The sequence below is a fragment of the Apis laboriosa genome, unplaced genomic scaffold (genome assembly GCF_014066325.1).
Source record: "Apis laboriosa isolate Shangri-la unplaced genomic scaffold, ASM1406632v1 scaffold23_cov150, whole genome shotgun sequence".
Lineage (NCBI taxonomy): Eukaryota > Metazoa > Arthropoda > Insecta > Hymenoptera > Apidae > Apis > Apis laboriosa.
In genome coordinates, this window is record NW_025222452.1 from 1,685,901 (window position 1) to 1,701,051 (window position 15,151).

At 31.8% G+C, this 15,151-nt stretch overlaps 1 protein-coding gene across 1 annotated transcript in view; it reads left to right on the top strand.

The window, feature by feature from the left end:
* The window catches only part of LOC122713171, a 13,832-nt gene extending 9,317 nt beyond the window's left edge, over positions 1–4,515 (top strand). Inside the window, exon 3 of the transcript XR_006346461.1 lies at positions 3,303–4,515. The gene's annotated coding sequence lies outside the window, so the exon portion shown is untranslated. The remainder of the gene's footprint in view (positions 1–3,302) is intronic.
* Positions 4,516–15,151: the final 10,636 nt, after the last annotated feature.

The following is a 15,151-nucleotide window of genomic DNA, read 5'->3' on the forward strand; positions in this document are numbered from 1 at the left end:
TATATATATATATATATATATATATATATATGTATATATACATTATTCGACGATTTGACTATTTTTTGTATAACTATTGCAACTATTTTATGGTTATTCGTTATACCTCACTCGGGATATTTTGAGCTGATTTTTAGCGCGTGGCTGAGGAGATGGGAGCTACAAATTATCGGAGAAAAAAATAAAAAAATAAATAAATAAATAAATAAGTAAAAATCAATAAAACATTTTTCGTATTTAAAAGTACAAATTGATAGTTTCAGTTTAAATAGGACAAATTCGATTTGTCAAGTAATAATACAGTGTATATTACTAATATGCTAATTTTTCTCGCTCGTTTACAGAGTATATGTGGTGAGCTTCACGTAGAGGAATGTACATTTCTAAAACGGCCTCCGAATAACGCTTTCGTAATGTATTAATGTAAGATGTGCCCGTCGTTTCATATCTTGTGCAATATTTTTCCAATACAGAGAAATAAAAAAATATATATATATATATAGTATATATATTGTCGCTTCCACGAATTCGAAAGCAAAAAACAGTGTATTCGTCGTTATCGATCGCAGAGAGATCATCGTTGAAAGATCGTTCGAAAAGACTTTTCTCCTCAACCATGACGATTGAATGTCACTGCCAAAATCCCCACGATCGCATAAAAATATAGTATGTACATGGTCGATAGACTAGACGAGCGGATGTTGCTCGGTTTCTCGGCTATCCGTTCGTTATCCGCCATCACAAATTTTTGTCATCTTTTCACTATTTTTTTTTTCTTTTTTTTTTTTTTATCTTGTGTGTATTTATTTATTTTTCTTTCTTTCTTTCTTTTTTTTTTTTTTTTTTACAAATTTTAGCAATTTTTGTCGTTAAAAAAAAGCCCGTGACACTCGCTCTTCTCCATCCTTGTTTGAAATCTCGTCGCGAAGAGTGAAAATGCCGAAGAGTGAAATGATCGTTAAATATTTTTTTCGAATTATCAATCTCTCAAGAATCGCAGAAAGAAGAAAAAACGACGTGTATATGATATAGTATACACGATACAGTGTGAATATTTGAAATTCATATTTTTGTTTTTTTTCTCTCTCTCTTTTTTTTTCTTTTTTTTTAAATATACTGAAACGTGTTATCGATCTACTTTTCTTTTCTGCTTTTAGACGTATACGTCTACCACGTATATGGAATAATGTACAAAATAGAAAAGAAAGCGAGATGACGGGTGCACATTCCATGAATATAATTATACATAACTTATATAAAATAACGAATCTGTTAGCGTTTGTTAAGACATCCGAGTAAGATATATTACACGCAAAGATAACAAACGAATAATATATCTAAAGTTTGAAAGCTTACGAATAGACTCGGTTCATCATTATCATATATCGTGATTTTTATGTCATGTTCAATAAATGAGTTTTAAAATATTGATACAATGTGTTTAATATTCGCACGTCCTAAAAATTTTTTTCATCGTTTTTTTTTTTTTTTTTTTTTTTTTTTTTTCTTCTAGGATCGATCCACGATAAAATTCGTCGTCACGATGATATCACGTATTCGTAACGTTACGAAACCTTACGAAATATATATATATAATTTCAACGCGAAGTTGCTTAAATCTATACAATGTGCAAAATACGTGATATTTCGGATTATCATTGTGACTCGTGATTCTTAACATTCTTTAATTATAATTCTTCGGTATTATCTAACCACGATGATGATAACTATGATCGTATCGATGTATTCGACAAATAATGTTTGCATTATATATATATATTTTTTTTTTTTAGAAAATGTTTTGAGACTAATTAAACAACAAATTCTAATCTAAACGTAGTAGTAGGATCGATCAAGGCAAAAGTCTGTCCAATTTTGTTTTCGATAATTTTTATCTTTTATAATAAATGCCATTCGCTTAAAATAATATTGATTTTATTATTCGATATTTAGCCACAAAAATGGTGAAGGTCTATCCATTAAGAATACAAAATCGGTTCAATTTTATTTCAAGATATCGTGAATTCAAAGTAATTCGACAGGTAGGTAATAACTATTTACTTGTCTTGCAAATAACTCGAAAATTATCGATTATCGAAATGATATTGTGTGACATGGTGGATTGGAAGAAACGTGACAAGGAAGGTGAGTCAAGCATTTCGATCGTAATCCTTCCAGAATTTTCCACGAGGCACATTTCACAAATGCATTCTTCAGATCTCTGACGATTTCAGAGAGAGAGAGAGAGAGAGAGAGAGAGAGAGAGAGAGAGAGAGAGAGAACGTAGATCGGATAATTTTGATCTCGCGTTCGCGTCATTGTTAACGTCACCGTGGCCGGCGTTTGCTTCGTAACGTAATAACGCGACGAGTAACAATGAATCAACGAGCATTTCCACAAAATTTGCATTGCGAAATTGATTACCGTTTTGTTCGCTTTTTATCAGAAACGTTAAATGAGAGATAATGCACGATTCACGGTTGCGCAAGAAAAATTCACAGGTAATCGTAACCGGATAATGTTTACGATCACGCTCGGTGAAATATTAGAATTGATGAGCATTCTTAAGAAAAGAACTCGTAAGACGAAATAAAGAATGGAATAAATTGTTGGAATTTTTTTTTTTTCTTTTTCTTAACTTTTTAAATATATATATATATATATATGTACATCTCTTTGATGCAATGAAACAAAAGAAATCTATTATACGTTTTAAATTAAATTTGCGTAAATTTTTCGTAAAATTTATTCGGAAAGTTTTTTTCTTTTTTTTTCCTTCGACCGATCTTTTATTTATTTCACTTCTCAAATGATTCAAGCTTAAAAAAATTCAACTTGAACTTTTGTCCTCTTTGTGACGTTTCGAAGAATGGTAACTTGTCACGTTAATAAAAGCGATATTTACAAAAAATTTTAACAAAGAGAGCTGTACGGAAAAATGTGTGCTCTACGATAAAATGCGCGAGTGAAAAATTATTATCGATTGTAGATTTTTATCCGATACGTCAATACATTATCGAAAACGTTGAATCATAACGCGGTAAAATAAAATGCAATATAAAAATCCGAAGAACAGATTAAGAATAAGAATTATAAGGAAAGAATTTAATCTCAACTTAATCTCTGATCTCTTCGAGAAAAATCATGGAAATGAATCGATTCGATGACAAATTCTAAAAAAAGAAAAGAAAAATCGGTTAACCTTCTTTTCTTAATCCGATTCAACGAACGAAGAAAAATAAAAATTACGTGAAATTTTTGACGATCATCGATCAGCTTGAAATCCGTATATTTATATGCAGGCAGCGTGATTTCTCAGCGATAGCGATGTCGAAAGACGAGAGAGGAAGAAGAAGGGCTGAATGCACGCCAAACACGTCGAGCCAATACTCGACAGTCTACGCCACTGGTTTTCGCGAATGGAAATTTCCACGATGCGAGGAGGAGTCGCTGCGCGCGATGTGTCACTGTTTGACTTATTAGAGAGGAAAAAAAAAATTGTACCGGCAAATTGTATACAAGGAGTAAACACGTGGAGGGCAAGATCACGTTTTATACGTACATACACACATACTGCTCGTTTATGGGTGCAATTTGTCTCGATTGATACCGATCGATATACGCGATCCTATTTTGGAATTGGCCAGAACAAGAGAGCTAGAACATAAAGACACACAGGAAGGAAGTTGTAATCGTAGAACGATTACACCCACCACGCATTATCTCGTCCCATTGCTGTTCTAGCCTTGCGCATAGGCTCGATCGGTAAATTAACTCGTCGTATCCTTCAAAAATCTTCCTCTAAATTCCTTTCCTTTAATTAATTTAATACGTCGAAACAAGCGCAAGTTTCATTGCATTATATAGTATATCCTTTTCTTTTAATCCTTCAAGTCTCATGGATAGCGATCTCTCTAACTGATCGTAGATCACTTCCTTTCCGCTTGGCCATCTTCCATTCGGACGGATTACGCCGTATGACGTCGACCTTGGGGCGAGCAAATGGTATCCTGTCCTTGGCCGAAGTTGCGGTGGAATCCTACCGGTAAAATCGTAATCGGGATGGCGGTTCGATATTTCGAACGGTATTTACAACGGAGCCTCTGTTGCATACAAAGTGGCGCGGTTTGCACGAAATCGTGCGTCTATTTGGGGAACGGAGACGCTCGGAATCGTAGCTATTTGTAGAATGACCGGTGTCGTTCCCGAAAAACCGTCCGCGCACAGTTGCGAAGGAAACCGCAAGGCGATGAACAGAGGGCGCGATGGGATGCGTTGTTCGAGCGAGCACGGTGGGACAAGCACAGGTGGAACGGTCGCGTTCGGAAAAGAATTCAGGTCGATGGACTTTCTGGCTGGTATACGGAATAGGGTCGCCGATCAATACGTTCGTACCGCCGACTATGTACTATTTCTAACTCGTTGTGAATTATTCTTAGAACTTGTGAACTCCTCTCACGTAGATTCGATTAAGACGCTGCATGCCTTTGGAAATTCATGAATTCGGCGGCGATCGAGATGACACGCACGAGAAACGCGGCGCGAGTCCGGCCGGGAGGGGGGGAAGAGAAGGAAGGGGGGAGGGAGGTCGTCCGGTTCGAAGAAATAGACGGACGTTACACGCTTATCGATCCTTCTTTACCGTTTTTCCTTTCGTTTGCAATAAAATTGCGAACATGGATGCAGGTAAATATAAATGAGTCTTACGAATGAAATGACAACGATTTTAGACATGTGAATAATACGGCTAATCTCTCGAGAGGTTCCTGTGAATATGTTCTGTTGAACGTAGTCAGTGATCAGATATCTATTTGGATAAACGTTTTAAATTAATTTTACCAAAAGTACATATATATAACGGGAAATAGATAAGATAAACAGTTTCTTCCTTTAGGATTAATTAACAGTTTCGAAGAATAGGTTTTTATACAAATTCTATTGTTTCACTTATGAGAAAAAAAAAAGAAACTTGTGATTTATCGTTCGTACGAGATAAACGAACAATGTGAACCAATAAGTTCGATTTCCAATTGCAAAACGTTTATTGAACGTTCAAGTAATTGATATACGTGTATATCAATTTTACAATTGTAAAAAAAAAAAAGAGGTCTTCTTTCGGTCGAAAAATAAATTTCTAGATAACTAACTAACTCTAATTTGCATATCTAATATTAATTTTTTTACGCTGTATCTGCATATTACATCACGCATTCAATTTTCCATTAATCCTTCGACAATCCGAAATGATAATATACGAATCATTCTAAATTGACGATGAATATAACTAATTTGTTATAGATAAAATTGTAAACAATTTACCATTTTTTTTTCTTTTTTTTTATTTTTCTTCAATCGTGTGGCAATCTTACAATTTATAACGTTGCTGACAAATACAGATAGAGAGAGAGAACGAGAGAGAGAGAGAGAGAGAGAGAGAGAGAGATAAATATCGTATTCGATACCCTTCGGGTTATCGCAAAAGTTTACCGTTACTACACTATTTATCGCAATAAAAAAAAAATCGTACGTGTCTTATTCGAAATATACAACTTATTCTATTCTATTCTTATCAAAATGGTTAATAATAACGAGGATTTATCAAACAACGTAATTGAACGATAATACACTAACGAGAGTCTGATATGCTAATAAGACACGCTCATTTCTATAACTAACTCGAATTAATTTCTAACTGCAATTTCATTCATCTTCATTCGTTTAATTTAAAGTTTCTTAATTTAAACCGAAATCTTTAAATTATTCGATCGGTATAGAAATAATACGCCTGTTTCATCATTTTTCGTTTATTATTATTTAGATTCTCTTTAGTTTCGTTATCGATCGACTTATCAGATCAATAAGGGAAAAGACAAAAGAAGATGATACATATCGATATCTCGATATTGATCTTGGAAATTCCTAATCTTTTAAATATACATAATAAATACACACAAATATAAGCGTACAATACGAGTAAATGCGATAAGAATTTTTCTGTTCCATCGTAAAAAAATATCTCCCCGCTACGTAATTAAACTTGATTAAATAAAATTGCTTTTCCTTATCGCCGAGAACAACGAGTTATTTCGCACTTATGTCATTGTTCTTCCGGTTCAATATTGAAGAGCCAACAACACAAGAAGTCAACAAGAAGTCAACTTATAACGTTTGAATTTGGCACGTAACGAAAAACAACGATGGACGACTTCTGAGAAAATGACACAGATTTCAAGCGATTAGCGGCCTCTAACGTCTCCCGCCAAGCCAATTTAACCGTCTCTTGAGAAACTTTTTTCTCAACTTCGAAGGAAACAACAATAATTTTCATAGAACTTCTGCATATTTTCCATCATCTTCCTTTGAGTCCATCCTTCCTTCTCCAGCCAAATAACACTTTATACAACTTTAACATTTTACACAACCTTCTCTGTTAATATTTAAAAAAAATTAATTCGCTCAATAGTGATTAATCAACACTTAAGTGATTAACTATCAAGAAGCAATAATACCCTCCCGTGTTAATGAAATTTTTCGTAAAAATAGCCGACGATCAATCACGAACAGGCATCCCTGTTGGGGGTCGCGAGTCACAGATTGAGAATCCAATCGAGCCGTAGAGGATTCATTGGATAATGGCCTGGTGGAGGTAAGTTTCGCGATTTCACGCAGGGAGAGCGTGAACCGTGTATGTGTCAGTATGTCCGATCGACGTACGCCTCTGTACATATAAGTCAGCCGAGTCTACCTTGTTATTTTGAGCGTAATAGCGACGTAGGTCGTCGCAGAGAGCGGCGCCTAGGGGTGCCGTGACGCGCCGTCTCGACACCCACGTGAACATTTTTCCGAGCACGCTGTCACGATCGCTGCCAAATCGTGAGGTTCGTCATTGGTCTCGGGCAACGAGGAACTCACGCTTTGCATACAGTCATTCGAAAAAAATATTTGCAAGTCGATGCGCGCCAGATAAAAGAGGCTTTCCATCGAGGAATGGAGATCTCGATAGGGAGAATTTCGATTTGAAATTTGAATTGGATTTAAGGAGTTAAGGGGATCGAGACACTGTTTCATTTCATTAATTCGTGTTTCGAGAAACGTGTGTCTAAGAATAGGATATTTGTAACTTATATTTCTTGGATCTCATTGTGGAACGACGATTTTTACGATCAAGATCATTTTATGTAATCTCGGACTGAGAATGATGTGTTAATTGCCAATTATATCGGTTGAAACGTAGTTATATTATTTTTTTTTTTTTCTTTCTCACCGTGGTTTATTCTTCTAATTGGAAAAACGAGGATGAGGATTAATTAATACGTAATTAATAAATAGATAATAACGATCTTGAAAGTGTAGACAATGTTGAAGTGTATTCTCTCTTATATAATTGCAATTACTATTATTATTATTACAATGAATTAATTTGTTGTTCATGAAGGATATATATATATATATTCTTCAGTAACGCTAGTCACGCAGTTGGTTAGCCACATTATTTTCTTCGAAATAACATAGTTTAAATATTGAGCACTGACCTATCTTAATCTAACTTCATGCATATACATACAAGCGGTATTAAAAGGTAAACAAAGCAAGTCTTAATCATCGTTAGACAAGAGACAAAATTTTAATTCTCTCTTGTAAATATAATCGTATAATCTCTCTTTAAGAATTTTAATTCGGATAAAGATATTTTCTCTCTCGAATGTTTTTGATCTTGGCGCGGGTTATATCGTTGGATAATAATGCGAGGTTACGGACATAGGCCAGCCTATGTCATTCGAAATCTGCGAATAATTTTTTGAGGAAAAGAATTCTTTCCTTTTTTTTTTCCCTTCAAAAAAAAGAAAAAAAGAAACAAAAGAAAAAGATATACAACCATTCATACATTAATATGAATTGTAATCGCTGAAAGATAAAATAATAATCGAAGCGGTATAAAGTAGATATAAGAAAAAAAAAAAAATCAAAGACGTTTAATGATATAATTGATCTCGATTTCAACGAAAATTTCGTGTCGTTGAGAATACAGAGTGAAGAATACAGAGGAACATTAAGACCGATTATTTCGTGTCATTCATAAATTTAATCAACTTATTAACAGTGGAGTGTTTGAATCTAAAGATGTATCGTTATCTTGATAAACACACGTATATTACTCCTCGCGTATATTGTTAGGCTAATTGGTAATGATCTAGATGTGCGCAGTTGGCGTGACAATTCCGTTTGCTTAGCATTACATTCCCCAATTGAATTCGCGCGTACGCAAGACATTGGCATTTGACAGCTCTATTGCCGTATTATACACGAATAGCTGCCTCAAGCCTCTATTTCCATAATTTATTTACCTCTTTTTCCCGAGCGCGCGGATTGAATAATTTCCACTTCTGTTACGGTTCAACTGTTATCCGATGATCCGTTGAATTCTAAACAACGGGGAGAAAGAGAATCTTTTTCCCAAAGGTTAATCCAGATTTATTATGTTATAACTCGCGAGCAGATTCGGGGAAGGGAGGGAGGAGGGAAGAGAGAATTTGATTGTGCACTCGCGTATCACGCTTTCGGCACGCCGCATTACGAGAACCCACACGAAAATGATCTGTGACGAATAAGCGTGGCTGTCGATTGTAAACAACCTGGCACTGTTTGGATGCAATAAATATTTGACGGGGACCGACGAGCATTGCCAAATAGCTTTAATAGATACATGGATCAGCTTCCACGCGTAGTTTTTTCCACGCGTTATACTTTTTTCCTTTTTTCAATAAATCATTTTATTATTTAAATCACGTTTTAAATTGATCCACTCTCGAGATAATTTCGTCGTAAAGAATTTTATTATATACGATTTCGATCCACGGAACGATCCGTGAAAATATTGATCGATAACACGATCGGATATAAATACGGATAGAAGAAAATAGCGGGAAGCAATTTAATCGGTTGAAGTCAAGTCGACCTTGGTACGAGATCTTGGATTCTCAACAAGGACAATATCATCTGGCCGGGGAAATTCTCTACTGCCGAGACCGATTCACTTTTTCAAGGGAAACCAGTCTTAGCCAGGTTTCTGTATCGGTTTTCTACCCTCCGTACAGATGTCGGTGTAAGGTTTTGCCATCGACCGGTTACCGACCAGTTGTGCGCCTGTTTAAAAGTCTAAATTCACAACACGATCCAGTTGCTTGTTCGGGAATCCCTTTCTAATCTTTTTCACTCGATGCATGTAAACATAATACACGTATAACAAACACGTGTTATTAATTGAATATCGGGAAACAGATATTGATCAGGGATCTTCTAATTTTAACGTTAAATATTGTTTCTTGAAATTTCTATCGAATCGCATTGTCAATTGACAAATGTTGGTAAGTATGAATTAAATCTTGATTATCGATTCACAGACAAAACGCGATCTCTAAATTCGAAAAATTTAAAGTCATACAGTTCCCTTTGGTACCATGCTTTCGTTATATTTTCATATATCGAACTTTCGATTTCTTCGTATCTTATTATTTATCGTTATTACATTATTTTCGATATTATTATCGTTGTCTTATTATACGGATCAAATTGGATTTATTCAACGATTTCATAAATATCGTATGTAAAACGTTTAAGAACAATTTTTGAGAAGAAGAAGAAGGATAATAATCGTGCGAATATATTATTTATTATTTCCTCGTCAATTTTGCTTCCATCATGTTCAATTAAAATTAAAGTGCGACAGTTTAATTCCCTTTTGATACATCTTTCTACCGTATCTACGCCGTACTCAAATGACACAAAGCGCGGATGCAGAGAACTCCGACCGACCGAAATCAATACCACGTTGGCCTACTACGCCGTGGCCTTCTTTTCAGCTAAATCCATTTGCCGTGAAAGACGATAAAGAACAATCAAAACAACACTCCTTTTGTTTCTTTTAGAAGATATTTATAGAACCTCTTAATTGGGAAAATTTTTATTGCTCCTCGAACCCTCTATCTCTCTTGATCGATATTAATTAAATTATCGATTCTTCCCCCAAAATAAATACAATCGTGTTATCGTGTTATAACAAGTTTTGTACACAATGTTTGTATTTTTATATTTCAATGTATACATGTTAACGATATATAACAAATTAGCATAGAAAATAATTTGCAAAATGAATAATTTATGGATAAAAAAAGTTAGATACGATAATGTAGCACGTTAAGCAGATTTAATACTCTTTGAACCATTAGTATAAGGTTTCTTTAAGGAGAGAGCGATTGAACACTGGCAGAAGGTCCCTCTCGAGTGAAAAACGAGGGATTTTTAAATTTTTTTTTAATGGATGTAAATGATAATTTAATAATTCTGTTAATACAATTAAAATCATTTTAGGTTATCTGAAACGAGAGATTATATGAGATATTTTTAAAATATAACAGTGGAATATAAGGTTGTTATCCTTTTTTCCCGCTATCGATCTTGGTCAAAGAGTCAGATGAGCAGGAACGACGCAATAGCAGGAACGTCGACGCGACATCCTGGCGCCCGCGACTACGTCGTTGTTTATTTTTATGTTACCCGATCAATTTCGATTTATTGCCATTTAAAAAAAATTAAAACAAGCATTTAATTTTTTACGACTTATGTGCATATAAGAAAAATATAAATCTTCTTTTTCTGATTTGTTTGATGCTGATTTATTTAATTATATCGATCTGATAATCTTTATTATTCTGACAATCAGAATAAATTATTTCCGAATAATATTAGTAATACAAATTAGTTTTTTAATTAAGAATACATAAATTATATTCTCTTATTTTCGTGTAATGTTATAAACGTGATAATGCATGTATTTCAAATAATGTATCGAATGAATGAGAATATATATTTTATTTAAAAACTTGTTAAAATAATTTATTTTGTACGCTCAATTTTATTTCGTTAATTATTACAAGGAAATTGAATAATGAATATGTGAATAATTATATCGATTAGAAGTTTATTATTTACCTATCATTATATTTCGTCAAAGATGCATTTTGTACGTTGTTTATTATATTATTATATGAAAATACTGTTAATTATAAGAAGTATTTATTTAAATAAAACTTTGAGTTTTATGAATCTTTCAAAGACTATTATGGTAAATATTATTCTCCAAATAAAATCTTGAAAATACATACACTTTCTATTTTATTACCTTTTCCATTACTTCTTTATTAGCTTCTTGAACATATTCTCTTGTAGTTGTTTTGAAGATATAAATTTTTTTTCTTAATTTTTCAACGCAAAACCGGCACTTTCAATTGTCTATTATTTTATTGTTATCCGAAAGCAATTAGTTTGATGACATCTATGAATGATTTTGAGCTCTTCAACAAATTTGAACTTCATTGATTACCGACCGAGTGTACAGGATGTCGCTCGAACGATAAAACATAGTGATCTTCGTACTGGAAAGAAACTCTTATGCACGTTTTATCGTGCAGACTTGTACTTTCAAGTTCTTCTCGCGCTCACGATAGTTGTGCTTCAGTTCGCTTACATAGATTTTTCGCAAGTTGTATACATAACGTGATATAAACGTTAGTAAAAAGATCGAAGAATTTGATAAACATTAAAAGCATTTTAAGATATATTTCAAACACTATTAGTGTCCTGCTTTTTGAAATATTTGCTTTTGGTCAATGTTAGCTTTACTTACGCAAGCACTCTGAAAAAATTTAAAAAACAACTTAACCTTGTGAATGCTGTGAAAATTGGAAATATCATACATTATCGGCATTGATATATAGCTGTTTTTTCACCATAACATATATATTTAGTACGATAATGCTGGCAATTCTTATCGTGAGTATAACCAATAATTGTTATAACGCGAATTGTTCGTATTAAGATTTAATTTCATTTGTTCAATTTGTTCAATTTCTCAAATTCTATTTATCATATATTATGAATATATTTATTTAGTATATGTACTTAAATTTTTATCGAAGTTGATATACGATAAAAAAAATAAACGAGGTCAAATAAAACTATTTATATTTAATCGCACGTTTCTATATATGTGAATAACGCGATAAATAAAACATATTAACGTACAATAATTATCGCGATAAATGTTAATAATTAAATGTACATAGATTAAAACAATTATGAAAAAATATTGCATACATATTAATATATAAAATGCAATTTTTTTAGTTTATAAAAAAAAAATCATTTATAAATATTGTTATACGTATATTTTTAAATATTGTTATATTTATATTGTATATATATATATATATATATGAATATATCTATTAAATACCAGTTGTATTATTTATATCTAAACATATTCATTAATGAGAAGAATTTCCTTTCCGTCGCATTCCACCGAGACATGAAGATAGGTTGGAAGAAACGAGTATTTGTGCACAGATAGTTATTTAAAGATTCTCGCTGCATTCAAATTGTGTCACGTGATCGTAGCTGCTGTTTCTTTGCCACAAAGTACTTCTACGTCTATACATTGAATGTTATGCATGCTATGTAGAAAAAGAGAAATCCTCTATCTACAGGTTATTTCATACGAATACGTACAATACACTTTATTGTACAACTGGCAAGAAAGACTCGGTTTTAACGACAATAGTGTTATCATTGTAAAAACTTAATTTTTTAGCTTGCATAAGTATCTGCAATATATATGAATACATTTGTCCCTTGGCACATATGTAGAATAAATGATTACATTGATTAATAGATCGGCAGTAGCTGGCGCCTGCCTGCCCGTTTGTTAACCTGTGACCTTTATGCCGCAATTAACAACGTGGTACTTTCCATTCAGTAAAGCTTCATTTTTATTATGGATCATTATAATTAAATTTTCATATTTTAAATATTTTTTTTTCAATTTGATTTTATGAAAAAAATTAAGTCATGTTAGCAAAGGTATTTACTTTCTAACTAGGTATTTTTTGAAGTAAATGTAAATTTTTTATAACATTTTAAATGTGAATTAAATAGAAATAATAATTTTTCTGTAAAAATTGATTTTTTAAATTCATCGATCTATATTTCCATCATAACTTGCATAGTTTCTATTAACATTTAAACGGAAGGTACATATAGATATGTTTTTTCGTTCTTTGAAACTTCCTGTATCCCGAATGGTCCTCGTATAACACACGTTACGGCACGGAGAGAGTATTGACCGTCTCAGCGGGTACAGTGGAAATTTCCACTGCCCTACCCCAAGACTCTTGGTGACTACTACATACACTTTCCGGTCGCGATCGTGGTGTATATGTAACTGAACCCTAAAGACTGTTCGATGTAAAGACCTCCTTTCAATTTGTATAAAATGTTTTTATGTATTTTTTATTAAATGTGATCACAAAATGGTAGCAAGATATCACAAAATGGTAGCAAAAAATAGTAAAGATGCTTAAATTGAAGTGCAATATTTTTTATATACAGCAGTTCAAATAAAATGCAGTTATTGGTCAAATCAATATTAATAATGAAGAAAAACAATCAATATAATAATTTCATTTATAATATTAAAAATAATTATACATATAATTTTTAATACAATTATATAATAGTGCTCTTTTTCATATCTTTAAAATACGATAAATAAAATGATATTTCATTAGTTAAGTTTATTAATATATGAATTATTCTTATATTTAGATTTTTAACATTATTTATTTATTCATATAATTTATAAATGATAACAAAATCAAATAATGAAATAAAATTACGATTTGTCTCCATATTGATTTATCGACTATCATTATTAATGAGAACCACTGGTAGGTATGCAGCAGTTCCCCCCTTTAAGAAGACGTTGAAGATAACTTATACGAAATTTATCGTGGATCATTTGAGCTTGAATAAAATGTAAAAATAGGTATTAAATTTGCTTTTCCGTATTTTTTGATATAATAATGTTAATTGCGGTAAAGAGAAAGGAAATCCAAGATTGTCATCGGTTCGGAGAGTTGGTCGAGAGAAATACAGCGTTCATACGCATCTATTTTTAGCTAAACATTGTCCTTCGGTTTTACACAACCACATAAAAAGAATGTCATTTATTACACCTTAACTACATTATTATATAGATACGTATATATGATAATATTTGTATACACATATATATTCAAATTGTGATACGTATAATTATTTTTAAAAATACATATGTATGTTTTTACATTTATATAAATATTGAGTAAAATATAAATTATATTTTTAAAAGCGAAAGATAACAAATTTTAATTTGGTTCATATTATTTAAATTATAGAAATTAAATATGAAATTATTGAATTATCAATTGGTAATTTATTTTATCGATAATAAAGAAAATTCTAAGAAATAAATTTCATTTATACTTCAATGAATATATTACTGACTTCTGGTATTGTAGAGTTCTATTTAACCAGATTTGATCGATGCATACTCAGATGGTATAAAATGAATTTAATATTCAATATACTTTCTTGTTTTATGTTCAGAGGGCTCTAGAGATCTCTTACTATTTTAACGTTATTCTTAAAGTTATCGATACAGCATAAAAGAAGTTTGATATATTGATTGTTGAAATTTAAATTGAATGTTAATATGAAATCATAAGTAATTATTAATAATTTTAATAGTATTAATAATTTTATAATAAAATACATGTATTTATTGATTGATTGATTGATTTATTTATTTACTTATTCTATTAAATAATTAATGTATTAATTATTTTTATTATAACAATTATTATTAACAATTAAATTACTATTTGCTATTATGTTGCAGATTTTTATATTAAATTAATTTTTTTTTATTATATTTCTAATAAGAATATCGGAAATATATTATTATTTATTTAAAACTTTAATTTTCCGCGCGATTTTTGTAGAATTGGTATACAATGTCAGCCAATCAGAAAACTGATTAGATCAACCAATCAGACAGCTTGTACCGAGCCTCATTCGTCCCTAGAAGATCATGGTGACAGGACGCGTGTTGGAACCGGCTTCGAGTTCATAATTTCAACTTAAGTGAGTAATTCTATTACTGAATTTATATATTACAGTTCGTTTCGTTTATTTAATCCATTAATTATTAAGATGGCGAAAATAATTAGTGTTTTGAATTTTTTTTGTGCTTTTTCTTCGATCATATATCGGTTTA